Source organism: Podarcis pityusensis (genome assembly GCF_964106645.2).
Source record: "Podarcis pityusensis genome assembly, chromosome: 2".
NCBI lineage: Eukaryota > Metazoa > Chordata > Lepidosauria > Squamata > Lacertidae > Podarcis > Podarcis pityusensis.
The window spans coordinates 7,708,940-7,723,570 of record NC_138029.1 but is presented as its reverse complement, the minus strand read 5'-3'; positions in this window follow the sequence as shown (position 1 = coordinate 7,723,570).

Below are 14,631 nucleotides of genomic sequence, written 5' to 3'. Positions count from 1 at the left end.
TTATTATTATTATCTTGTTTCAAAAGAGTCTGAAAGGAAGGTCTGTACCACCTAGTGATACCTGTTTTATACCAGTTTAAGTGCCACACCTTCCTCCAAAAGAGTCTTGGGAATTGTAGTTTGAGGACAGTGCTGACTATTCTGTTAGAAATCCCTAGCACCCATTCACAGTTTTATAGCTCCCAGGGTTCCCTGGGCCTTGCTGCACCACTTTAAATCCTCAGGTCTGCATAGGCGAGACAGCACGGCTGTTGGGCAATAAGCAACTGCAAAAAGCAAGAACAGAAAGCCGAAATGTATGATGAAAAAAATAAAAACAGGGAAGAAGTTGTAGGGGTGTGTGTGGATCAGAAGAATAGACGAAGGAATGTGGTTTGACTGAGAAGAGCAGGGAGGAATTCCACATAACAGTATGACAATTGTTTCATCAGTGCAAGCTCTTCAGCTTGCCAGGCGGAACAATCCCCACTGAGTGATTGCAAAGGGACTGAATGGAGAGAGAAAGCCATGATCTAAACTTGATGCCACCTTCCTTCCCAAAGTATAACAGTAAACCCCACATCTGGTGTGTCAGGACACGGCAGCCTGCTCTCCAGACCCTAGTGGCAAAAGGCCAGTGGAAGCTGACAATATTGGAAGCAAGAGAATGAAAAGGAGATCAAGACACAAGGAGGAGGTGATGAGCAGAAGGGAGAGAAACATTACTGATATATTTCGAATCCAGCCAGCCATTGTGTTCCCCCTCTGTCATTACAGGGAATTGAATCTGGTGGCTGTGAAGTGCCCATAACAAGCTCATAGTACAGTAATAGGGGGGAAAAGAGACTGCATGACCCACAAACAGAAAGGCTAATGAACAGAAAGGCCATTTGCAGGATTCTGTAGGACTCACACAAGATCTTTCCCATCCAGTCCCGGATTCCAGCATAAGGACATAAGAACAGCCCTGCAGGGACAGACCAAATTCCCATCTAGTCCAGCAACTTGTTTTCCAAAGTGACCAATCAGATGCTTCTGGGAAGCAGAGCTTGAAGGCAATATCCTTCTCCTGCTGTAATTCTGCCCACATCTTATTGAGAGAGGCATGTTGCCTCTCTGAAGCTGAAACTTCTAAATACACATCATGACTAGTGCTAGAGCCTCTGTGAAGGACTAGAATCTCCTTTCAAAGTTATCTTTGGTCTGTGGCCAACACCACATGTTGAATCACAAAACCATTGCATTGTTTTACTGGGTTGCTGTTCTTTTGTTGTTGTTTTAAATTTACTGTTGATAATGTTGCATATTCAATGCTATTGCTGTACAGTGGTAAAAGGTAAAGGTAAAGGGACCCCTGACCGTTAGGTCCAGTCGTGACCGACTCTGGGGTTGCGGCACTCATCTTGCTTTATTGGCCGAGGGAGCTGGCGTACATGTGGCCAGCATGACTAAGCTGCTTCTGGCGAACCAGAGCAGGGCACGGAAACGCCGTTTACCTTCCCACTGGAGTGGTACCTATTTATGTACTTGCACTTTGACGTGCTTTTGAACTGCTAGGTTGGCAGGAGCAGGGGCCGAGCAACGGGAGCTCACCCCGTCGCAGGGATTCGAACCGCTGACCTTCTGATCGGCAAGTCCTAGGCTCGGGTTAAGTACTTCATTCATTCCGGAGGTCTGTTCTTAACCTGAAACTGTTCTTAAGCTGAATCACCACTTTAGCTAATGGGGCCCCCTCTGCCGCTGCGCTGCCGGAACACAATTTCTGTTCTCATCCTGAAGCAAAGTTCTTAACCCGAGGTACTATTTCTGGGTTAATGGAGTCTGTAACCTGAAGTGTATGTAACCCAAGGTACCACTGTAAACCACTCTGGTTCTTTTTTGAAGAAGAGTGAGGGTTAAAATAAAATAAAATAAAAGGGTGTCTTTGAATCATTGTCTTTTAGGCAAAAATACTGTTTCTCCTGGGGCTTTATTTACCAAAGTATTTTTGTCCATCTTTTTACTAAATGTTTAAGGACCACAACACTTGATGCCATGCGGATTTTGTCTCTCATTGGCCTTGTTTGCACATAAAGCAAAGCCATGGCTTGTTTAACAATCCGCGAGTTAACTATAAGTTGTGCCACAGATGATCAAACAAACCATGGCTTGATTCACCAAAGTCTAGTTTGTTTTCCAGCTGCTTTTGCCTTGTCCCTTTGTAGTTGGGTGAGTGTCACTGGTGGTCAAACAAACTATAGTGAAGGAAGAATGCTGGACTTACACATAAAGTCAAGTCATAGTTTAAACAGTTGGGGAAGGGCCACAGCTCAGTAGCACAGCATCTGCTTTGCATGCAGAAGGTCCCAGGTTAATTTCTCAGCATCTCCAGGTAAGGCTGAGATTGGCCTCTGTCTGAACTCCTAGAGAACTGTTGCCAGTCATTCTAGATAACGCTGAACCAGATGGACCAGTGGTCTGATGCAGTAGCTTCCTATATTCAAACCAAGGTTAGTAAAACAGATTGGATACAGATTGTGGCTTGCTGGCAGTAACCAAACTATAGTTAAGCTCCTGGATTGGGTTCACACATAATGCTAAGTCATGGTTTAATAAACCATACTGTATTTTAATAAACTATAATTTAGTATTATGGTTACATGCAAACCCTTTCTTTCTTTCTTTCTTTCTTTCTTTCTTTCTTTCTTTCTTTCTTTTTCTATCTCTCTTTCTTTTTCTATCTCTTTCTTTTCTATCTATCTCTTTTCTTCTTTCTATCTCTATTCATTCCAACACTTCTTCACTTCTATTTATTCTTTTTGTTCCAAGTGTACATGTCTGAGAATCTATTAACAAAAGCCTATTTAGTAAAGATTACTCCCCTCTCAAGGGTGTTCCTTAGAACAGACGAAAGAGAGAAGAAATAGGAAACATAAAAACATTACAAATATTCAGGCAGATGAGATGCTTTCACTCAATTGCTTTTGTTCCGATTATAATCTTGTTCATCAGCACACAGGGCACAAAAAGCACACAGATACATTCAGCTCGCAAGCACACCACTTCAACAGTGCTCCTTCCTACTTCATAAAAACTGACAGAGAAAGAGTTTCTCTTTTATCTAAGGAGTAGGCCAGTTTTGTCCTTTTAATATGGAAGATGCCACAAATTCAGTAAATGCTGGCTTTTACCAGTCATTCTTAAGGTTTATAGAAAACTGGTGGGCAATGACAGAAAATGTTGGCATCCACCAGTAAAATCTCAAATACAATTAAGTGCCAAGCTGATGTGGTAAATGTCAGGATTTTTTTTGTCAGGCAACACAAAGTTCAAATTGAGAAATTGGCAGCGGCTCTGTGCTCCCTGGGGCTATTGGTTGAAGGAAAGAACTGCAGGCAGTTGTAGCTAAGACATTTGACCAACAGCCGACACTTCTCCTGCCCCAAGGAATCACATGACAGCAGAAGGCCAATAAGGTGTCTTAAATATCCATTTCCCAAATCTGCTGGCTTCTCTTAATCCTGTTTCTTGAGGAGGCCACCAGACTCTCTTTTTGTGCAGGTGGAATACCAGTCCTTGGCTGGGCTGCCTGCTTAATGTTCTGTGGGGAATATGTGGGAATCCCAAGAGGCTCCACTTTGGTAGGGAAGCCACTCATGTACGAATTTTCTCTGAAGCAAATGAATCTGGATTCCTTATGTACAGTAGGTAGGGCTCCTTCCAGACCAACTGCCCAGGCCTTGGTAGGGACCTAGAGAGTACAGTGGTACCTCGGGTTAAGAACGTAATTCATTCTGGAGGTCCGTTCTTAACCTGAAACTGTTCTTAACCTGAGGTAGCACTTTAGCTAATGGGGCCTCCCGCTACCGCCACGCGATTTCTGTTCTCATCCTGAAGCAAAGTTCTTAACCCGAGGTACTATTTCTGGGTTAGCGGAGTCTGTAACCTGAAGCATCTGTAACCCAAGGTACCACTGTACCACTAATCTTTCTATATGGTACTGTGATAGGAATTTTGAGGTCTTAGATATATGGTAATGTTCATAAGCATACCAACGAAGCATGTACATAGATCAGCACAGGAAGACCAACCTGGAACCATTTTGATTCCTAAACTTAGCAAATGTTTTCTCTGCAAGGTCAAAGTGGGAAACCTCCCCATTGTCTCTTTCCTCACAAATCCTGTCTTAAGGGCACATTTAAGATATGAATAAGGTGTGAGCCTGTGACCTGGCCCAGGAACTAAGTATTTATCATTACAAAAGACTAGCCAGGCTCCCCAGGCAATCCAATCAAGTAACCTGCCAGACAGGAGAGAAACAACGACAGGAGAAAAACAACATTAAAATTTCTGTTTTAGACCACCTCTTTTGTGATGTAGGGATGACGTATCTGGGGGGTGGTCTTAGGTTACACCCCTTCTGTGATGTATGTATGATGTTTCTGCGGGTGGTCTTGATCTACAGGATTGGAATTTCAAAAGTCTTTATAAGGCCTTGAGCGCCATTGTTCTGGGTTCCTCCTCCTTTCCTGCGTGTGAGGGGAGCACCCTGTTGCAACAGATCAATAAAGATCAAGCTTAGTAGCTGCTTTGCTTCTCAATGTTCTCTGGTTGGCCTCTGTTATCTTCTCCTACCAATAGGGAACCTATGTAAGGACTCTATATGGGCTCTTGGATACCCCATAAGGGAAAAGGGCAATTTTTGTTTACAACAGAACATAAGATCATCCAACTCAACAGTGTTGGCTTCTTTGCTTGTAAATTTCCACCTACAAAAGTGCATGGACTTTGAGAAATGAGGGCTCTGGATTTGCTGCTGCTGTACTGATGTCAAAGGGGTTAAGATAGGCGTCACTGATTTGCCAGGCAGCCAAATAAGCAGGCAACAGGGAGCAAATACACAGTTTTATTTATAGAGTTCACTTTCCTGATCATCACCTGCAATGAAAATAAGCTTATTTTTAAACAGACTCTTCTCCCACTTGTCAAAACAGCAGCGCATGAACTGGAAATAAACTACATATCACCCCGTCTCAAAGGGGGACAGCAATAGGTGAACTGGCTCATGGGGAAATGAGCTCAGCTTGCTGGGCAACTATTGTTCAAGGCATCACAGCAGCAGAGACCCATCTCTTTAAATGTGGGTCTGCTCCCAGATTGTGTTTTAATAATAATAATAATAAATTTTATTTATATCCCGCCCTCCCCAGCAGAAGCCGGGCTCAGGGCGGCTAACAACAATAAAATAGTGCAACATTCGAAAAACATTTCATTATAAAAATTAATTAAAATCCAATTGATGGCAACCATTAAGCTTAAGTTCTGTAAAGATTGCCAAAGGAGGGAGTCAGGCTGCGCCCTGACCAAAGGCCTGGTGGAACAGCTCTGTCTTGCAGGCCCTGCAGAAAGATGTCAAATCCCGCAGGGCCCTTGTCTCTTGTGACAGAGCGTTCCACCAGGTTGGAGCCGCAGCCGAAAAAGCCCTGGCTCTAGTTGAGGCCAGCCTAACCTCTCTGTGGCCTGGGACCTTCAGGATGTTTTTATTTTAAGACCGTAAGTTCCTCTGTGGGACATACCAGGAGAGGCGGTCTCATAGGTACGAGGGTCCTAAGCCGTATAGGGCTTTAAAGGTTAAAACCAGCACCTTAAACCTGATCCTGTACTCCACCGGGAGCCAGTGCAGCTGGTATAGCACCGGGTGAATGTGATCCCACAGCGAGCACCCCGTAAGGAGTCTCGCCGTGGCATTCTGCACCCGCTGGAGTTTCTGGGTCAGTCTCAAGGGCAGCCCCATGTAGAGCGAGTTACAATAATCCAGTCTGGAGGTGACCGTTGTGTGGATCACGCTGAAGGGTCAAGAGATGCTGACCCCTCCTCTTTCCTGTAACTTACCTCCCTACAGTCTCTCCTCTCCAAGCTCTTTGCTCCAACTAGAGTTCATTTCTAGTAATGGACTACAGTAGGGAGGTGAGGAAAATATTTGGGGGAAGAGGTTGGAGGGAAGTAAGCTGCAGGCAGGGAGAGGGTTCAGTGCCACTCATCTATGCATTCCTTTTGATCTTAAAATCGGACTGATTAACCCAACCCCAGCCTCCATTTCTCCTGAAGCAAACTCATTATTTAAGGAGAAGGGTTTGCTGCTGTCATGTTTCATTTAGCCTCGTTCTGCATAAAGAAAAGGTTCGGTGACATTTCTGGATTATGAATTGCCATTAAGTCCAACAATATTGTTACTCTGGGGGATATTAAGGGACTGGGGAAAAGAGGAGCCCGTGAGCTTGTGACAAATCCTGGCGGGATTGAAATTGGTAAGAAATGGGAAAGCACTGAACATGTGTCAGATCTGGATTGGATTAGAAAGCTTTGTCACACATTACATAAGTGAAGGAGGAAAGACTATATACACTCCAAGCTTATTCGATGTGAAATTGATTAGGATCTGCACTGGCTTCAGAATTGGGTTTAGTGAGTCTTTAAATCATTCATCATCATCATAATTTATTATTTATACCCCGCCCATCTGGCTGGGTTTCCCCAGCCACTCTGGACGGCTTCCAACAAAACACTAAAATACAATAACCTATTAAACATTAATAGCTTCCCTAAACAGGGCTGCCTTCAGATGTCTTCTAAAAGTTTGGTAGTTATTTTTCTCTTTGACATCTGGTGGGAGGGCGTTCCACAGGGAAGGCGCCACTACCGAGAAGGCCCTCTGCCTGGTTCCCTGTAACTTGGCTTCTCATAGCGAGGGAACCGCCAGAAGGCCCTCGGCGCTGGACCTCAGTGTCCAGGCAGAACGATGGAGGTAGAGATGCTCCTTCGGGTATACTGGACCGAGGCCGTTTAGGGTTTTAAAGGTCAGCACCAACACTTTGAATTGTGCTTGGAAACGTACTGGGAGCTAGTGTAGGGCTTTCAAGACCGGTGTTATATGGTCTCTGTGGCTGTTCCTAGTCACCAGTCTAGCTGCCGCATTCTGGATTAGTTGTAGTTTCCAGGTCACCTTCAAAGTTAGCCCCACATAGAGCGCAATGCAGTAGTCCAAGCGGGAGATAACCAGAGCATGCACCACTCTGGCCAGACAGTCCGCGGGCAGATAGGGTCTCATCCTGCATACCAGGTGGAGCTGGTAAACAGCTGCCCTGTACACAGAATTGACCTGCGCCTCCATGGACAGCTGTGAGTCCAAAATGACTCCCAGGCTCTGCACCTGTTCCTTCAGGGGCACAGTTACCCCATTCAGGACCAGGGAGTCCTCCACACCAGCCTGCCTCCTGTCCCCCAAGAACAGTACTTCTGTCTTGTCAGGATTCAACCTCAATTTGTTAGCCACCATCCATCCTCCAACCTTCATGGACTTCAGAAAGCTGACCAACTTTATCAGATGCTTGAAAGGAATCTGAATGTTTCCTAAACTGCCTTGGTCAATCTGGAAGACCTCGTGTGACAGATCTGGTGGCTGGTTCCCTAGTGACCAACTTCTTCTTTGTATAAAACTTTTTCTAACAACAACAACAATTTAAAAAACTGATCTGCAAAAACTAGGTAGGGTGAATCTTCGGCCACAACCTAGTCTGTCCAGCTAATTTGGGAGTTTCTGAGCCCTTACACCTGATCTGGACCTTGTGCATAGTAGAAACGAATTTGCTCTCCACCACAAGAGTTTCAAAGCTTTACTGGAAACAATCTTAAAACAGTTACAAATAAACTTGACAAAATACAAAACAACACATTGCTCTTAAACAAGCAAGCAATGTGGCCTAGTCTTTTTTTTTAAAAGTCCTTAATGCAATTCAATAAATATTCCTCTCTCTTGTCCCAGAGAAGGAGATCATAAGCAACTTGCTTGTTAATAATCACCTTTCTGAAGAGAGATATCATCTCGGGTTTCTGTTGATGTGTCATCAATTAACCTGAACACACCAACAGAAAAACTCCAGTCTCTTCTTATTTCTTATTTCTTACTTATTTAATTTATATACAGTGGTACCTCAGGTTAAGTACTTAATTCGTTCCGGAGGTCCATACTTAACTTGAAACTGTTCTTAACCTGAAGCACCACTTTAGCTAATGGGGCCTCCCGCTGCTGCCGCACCGCCGGAGCACGATTTCTGTTCTCATCCTGAAGCAAAGTTCTTAACCTGAAGCACTATTTCTGGGTTAGCGGAGTCTGTAACCTGAAGTGTATGTAACCTGAAGCGTATGTAACCTGAGGTACCACTGTACCACCCTATACCCAAAGGTCTCTGGGCGGTTCACAAAACTGAGACTTCAGCGGCTTTTGGACTACAACTCCCATCATCCATAGCTAGCAGGACCAGTGGTCAGGGATGATGGGAATTATAGTCCAAAAACAGCTGGAGACCCAAGTTTGAAAAACCCTGTACTAGAGACAATTCTGACCTGGCTAATGCAAATCTCTCTGCATAGCATTTTAAATACAGTGCATGCAAACCAAATCATTTTATGCATATATAACTTATATCTTTAACACTAACACCTTGTCTAGATGACCTGTTTGTTGCACGTTAGAAGCATAGAAAACAACCTTTTACTGAGCCAGACTCTTGGTCCCTCTAGTTTTGTATTGTTTACATTGACTGACTTAAAATTGTAGTTATTTTTTTTAAAAAAGAGGTGCCTGTACATTGTTGCTGTTTTTGAAAAGAGGTAGCATCCAGATTTCAACCAAGGATCCCTTGGTCTACAACCAGATCCCCGAAAAGCTTTCCTTTTCGTCGGTTCATACAAACAGGTTTCCTAATGGCAGCACTTGTTGCATTTCCTGTCACGCACAAACCATAATTACACTTAATTTTACTTAATTAAAATGTTCTGTTTCTTTGCTACTAAATGCTACTACCTATCCCAAGCCTCTGGGGACAGAATAGGCTAGAAGCCTCAATAAAGATAGAAACTGGAAGCCAACTGGTGAGAACCAGAAATAGCAGGAATGTGCCTAGAATCTGATCAGCAGGCTGCATTTCATCCCAGCGTTTGGATACTGGCTGGAGCAGAAGGGTTTCTGGAGAGGACAAACTGAATTTTCTGCTCCACTCTCCACGAGACCTTGCCCATTAGGAAGCATATTTCACTGACCCCTCCACTGACCCCTGATATCTCTGATCACTTGGAGACAAAGCAGTGTGTTACATGACATTTCTTGACTTTGGCACAGTTTACCAACTTCTTCTTGATTTCCACTATGCCTCACGGCCACCACAACTCTTTCCTGAGCGTGAACAGTTCTGTCACCTTGGGCACCGAGCCTAGGAGGTGCTGCAGGGCGTTGCAACTGTGACGTAGTAAATTGAGAAGAATGGAACACAAGCAGTGGGGTGGGTGTGTGCCGAATTTTGGCCTCACACAGGGTGCAGCTGAAATTTGAAAGACCAAAGTCTTCCCAGCTACTGCGGATTCTCTTCTCTCCTTTCCCTTTTTCTCACATGGTAGCAGCAGCATCTCTTAGCTTTAATAAACATGTTTAATGGGTCAAAGATGTTTCCTTCCCTTCACTTTGATATGACCCCTCCTCAGGCAAAGGAAGGCTGCCCCTCTCCTTCATTCCTTTTTAATGGCTATTTGACATATTGAAGCAACACAAAATGGCTGCCGTTTCTTAAAGAGCAGAAAGAGGCAGGTCACAAAATGGTTCAGGCAAGAAAAAGGCATCTTTTCACTGCCATCGCTACACTCACTCACAGAAAGCAGCACTTGCGTCTCTCCTCTGTTCAGGACAAAAGGCAGGGATGGTGTCCAATCTTGGCATGCAATGAATTGTAGACAGGCTTAAGGTGATGTGTTCAGTGTAGGAGAAGCTGAACCAGTGCAAACAGGAGCTGAGTATGTTTGAGGGGATATTTACCGAGACCTTTCGTGAGCACCATAGGAAGTACTGGAATGCATGCTGACATTCATCTGCATCACACTGGTGACCCCTGAGCTAGAGCTGCTGTAACCCGGACATTGCCCCCACAGTTCCTCAAAGATGGATGTCTCTACACAACCTCATTAGGCTATGAGGCTAGTCAGGTAGCTGGAGAGGCAATAAAACAGAGCACTACTGGAGATTGTGACCATTTGTTGAGAGCCTCTGAAAAGATGAGCAGAGGGAACCCAAAAAATATTAACTTCCAAAGTATGCACCAAAGGTCATGAGTTAAACCTCAAGGAGATACACAGAAAGACAACCATACAGGAAAATTTGCAGTTGAAGTAGCTTTCTGTCGCAAGCAAGGACGTTGATGGATGGCTTCTATTTAAAGCATTCTAAAACAAGCATTCAGTATTATAGAAAATGATTCATCCAAACCAGGTAAGCAGCTTTGATCTTCAAGTCTTTAAATAGGCGGTCCCAAGATATATAGAACTGGAGAGGGTGGAGGTGGAGAGAAAAAGGTAACAGGCCAAGGTGAAAAGCAGAGGCATTTTCTTAACTACAGTCTTCCAGATAGGCATTTTCTTAACTACAGTCTTCCAGACAGACAGAAGTGCTAACTCTGTTTGGCAAAGTGAACATCTTCATGGATATTTTTGCATAGTTTGGGAGGTTAAAGGTGCTTCCAATAGGCCTGGGGTGAGGAACCTTTTTGGCCTGGCAGCACAGATCTTTATTTCCCCACCCCTGCCCTGGTCAACCAAGTTTGATTATAGGATGGCGTCCTGGCTCCCACCCAACACACATAGACACACAGAGGCTCTTACTTATAAGAAAGGGAGCAGACCTTATTCACACAAGTAATGTTATAGGCACAGCAAGAGACTGAGTGCTCAGGAGCCATGAGTCAGGAATTCGGGAACAGGACAAGTTCAAAATTAGATGGAAGTGATGAAGATGTTCCAACAAGTTTTCCTGCCCCTCCCACAAAGCTTTTAAAGACAATGCATTATTATTATTATTATTATCATCATCATCATCATCATCATCATCATCATTAATTGAATTTATATACCGCCCTATACCCGGAGGTCTCAGGGCGGTTCTCATAAAAAGACATGGTGCAGTCACTTGCAAGACTCTCTCATTGTAAAATTTCTTGGTCCAACAACAGGCACCAATAATGAAGAGTAGTTTTATAAAAGACCCTCTGCTAGGACTGAAACTCAAAGCCTAAGGAACTGCCCAGGTCATGAGGCTCCAAGGCAAGTCCTTAAATTGCCAAGCCTTTAACATTGAGAGAGTGTAAACAAATTATAAGCTCTATCATTGCCTTCCGATAATATTGAGATTGCAAGTGCATGCTCTGCTCCCATCTGCAAAAGTGGACCTGATTCTAGGTGACAAGATTGCAGTCCCTGCTTTGCTGATCAAAGCCCTTCCCAGCCTAAGGCTCTCCACTCTGCAGAAAGGCTGGAGAGGAAAGCCAGCATCCTTGCTCCCCCTTCCAAAGTGGGGTGGAAAGTGGAGGTCCCTCCTCCTCCAACCAGGTTCTCACAATCTGCCCTCCGTTTCCTCTTCCTCCTCCTCTGTCAGAGTCTGCTAGCCCAAGCCCAATAGCACTCCAGGGTTCATGACAGGTGTTCCCACTCACTTGTCAAGGTAAGAAATGCTGCACAAAGCAGGACTGAACTCCCCACACATCAGCTGATATATACCATATTTTTTGCTCTATAAGACTCACTTTTCCCCTCCTAAAAAGTAAGGGGAACTGTGTGTGCGTCTTATGGAGTGAATGCAGGCTGCGCAGCTATCCCAGAAGCCAGAACAGCAAGAGGGATTGCTGCTTTCACTGCGCAGCGATCCCTCTTGCTGTTCTGGCTTCTGAGATTCAGAATATTTTTTTTCTTGTTTTCCTCCTCCAAAAACTAGGTGCGTCTTGTGGTCTGGTGCGTCTTATAGAGTGAAAAATACGGTAAGTTCAATCCTGCCTTGTGCATGACTTGGATGAGCCAGCCACTTCCCAGTGAGAACTCACTGGCATGCCTGAACTGAGCAGGATTCAACTTATGCAGAGGTTCAAACCCTATAGGCATCTGGTTGGCTACTGTGGGAAGCAGGATGCTGGACCAGATGGGCTCTTAGTGTGATCTAGCAGGGCTCTTCCAGTCTTGGGTAGGGTTTGGGTGTTTCAGTCAGTTCCCAGCAAGAACACCCGAACTGGGCAGGATTGAATTCTCCATGCATTATGTGAGACACAAGGAGTTCAGTCCTCCTTTCTGCAGTCATACCTACCCCACACCTGAGATCACATATATCACAGCAGAAATGGGGCAGGCGGGCATGGTTTCAGAAACACTGGTCTTGCAAACCAAATGTGGAGGCCTGGCAGACCAGGTTTAGTCCATGGGCTGGAGGTTCCCCACCCTTGCAATGACCGTTAAACTTCTAATAGGAGACTCAGGCTGACCTTCATCTAAAAGTCCTGCCAGGAATGCAGGTCATGTTGGCATCCTTCGGGGGTCGAGATGCCAGCTGGCTAGCCCCCAGCTGGATCATGCCCTTCCAGCCGTGATGAACCCCCGACCTCTGGTGCGATGTAAATCAGCGACTCAGACTTCAAAGCCTGAGCACACTATATCAGCAGAGCATACTGTGCAAACAGAAGTGGCGTGAGGCTTGTGGAAACATACTAACAAGCTACGGATTTATTAAGCATAAATCAGGACAAAGAAAACATGTCTCTCTTTTGTCTCAGAGAGAGAGTCAAAAGCAAAAGCTATACACAATGGAAGTTCCCAGCAGTCTGTGCTGGAATGTAAACAGACATGTGACATGTAACAATCTCACACGACTGCAACTTAAGGTGGAATGGAATTTTCCAGCAGCTCATACCTACCCAAGACTGGAAGAGCCCTGATGGAGCCCATCTGGTCCAGCATCCTGCTTCCCACAGTAGCCAATCAGATGCCTATAGGAAGCCCAGAAGCAAGACATGACATAGGACAACAGTCCTCTCTTGCTCCTTGCCCACAGCATCTGGTAATCAGAGATATGGTCTTTCTGAACCTGGAGCTCACAGCCTGCCAGGGCTGGGTCTGCCAGGGCCAAATATTATGTGATGATAAATGCATAGAATCATAGAATTTTAGAGTTGGAAGTGACCATGAGGGTCATCTAGTCCAACCCCTGTAATGCAGGAATCTTTTGCCCAACTTGGGTCTTGAACCCAGAACCCTGAGATTAAGAGTCTCCTGCTCTATGGACTGAGCTATCGCAGGTCATCTTCACATTTAACAGGCATGTTTGGGGGTGTTTTTTAAAAATGCAAATTGCACCAGCATCTTACCTCCAGGAGAAAGAAGAAGACTGGGAGAGAACTACTAATACTTTTTTAAAATTACATTAGAAAAAAGCCTCTGAGGAAAGGGGAGGGAGACAAATTTGGGGCCCTTCTCCATCAAAGTGGAGACGAAATTGCTGCAGCCAGCAGCAATCAGGCAGCAGGAAATGAGAAAAAGATGGGGTCAGTAGGAGAGGTCATGGTCTCACAGCTAAAGAGCCAGCCTTCTCTTCCTGCTTTGTATGTGAAGGGCAGGATGTTCGTCACCATTCATCATGTCAATCAACTTATGCCAGCGACACTTTCCATTGTCATTGCTCCCCCACACCTTACGGTAACAGATTGCTAGGCTCATCAATGACCGTATTAACTGGGAGCTACATAGGAGAGAGAACCTGCTTTTGCACCCTAGAGAAGAGCAGCAGCTTCCAAATCAACCCGGACATGAGTGTTTTCTACAAACAAGATGCTATCACTGCAAGTCAGGATGAGGACAGGGTAACATGGGAGATCATGACTCCTCTTCTTCATCACAGGGCAAGGAGACCTGCAGTAAATAAGAGAGTTTCCTGTGAATTTCCCCAGCACTTTCTGTGAACTAGACAGGCAAGAGTGGTAGAAGCAGATCTGTCAACTTCCAGAGGACACAACTTCCAAAACAAACAGATAAGGACTAAAATACACAGGATGCACTGCTTTTCAGCATGCCAATATCTCCACCCCCATTGTCTCCACCCCCACTGTTCTGCCCGGACGCTGAGATCCAGCGCCGAGGGCCTTCTGGCGGTTCCCTCATTGCAAGAAGCAAAGCTACAGGGAACCAGGCAGAGGGCCTGCTCGGTAGTGGCGCCCGCCCCGTGGAACGCCCTCCCATCAGATGTCAAAGCGATAAACAACTACCTGACATTCAGAAGACATCTTAAGGCAGCCCTGTTCAGGGAAGTTTTTAATGTGTGATTTTAGTATATTTTTGGTTTCTGTGGAAGCCGCCCAGAGTGGCTGGGGAAACCCAGCCAGATGGGTGGGGTACAAATAATAAATTATTAATTATTATTATTATTATTATTATTATTATTATTATCTGCATGCAAACAGATATTGTCCATTTGTAGTCTGAAATGGTACAAGGCTGTGTTCTGAGCATGTAGATTGGTTCTTAGTCTGCAGGAGTCATAATCACTCATTGACTAAAACTGAACAAACATCACAAATGTCCCAAGCAGAAACCATTAGATTTTCTTCTTTCTTTCTTAAAAAGACCCAATATGGAGGCTAAATGGCCAAAATATTGGGAAATACTAGAAAAGGATGGAGACAATTGGAAATTGCAGAGTTTGGAGAAAATGAAAGACAAAGTGCGAGATTGGCTACATTACGCTCAGATTAAAGAAGTTTTTAAAAATGATAAGAAACTAGGGTTCCAGGTGGAGAAATCGAAACTAGAAACAGAATT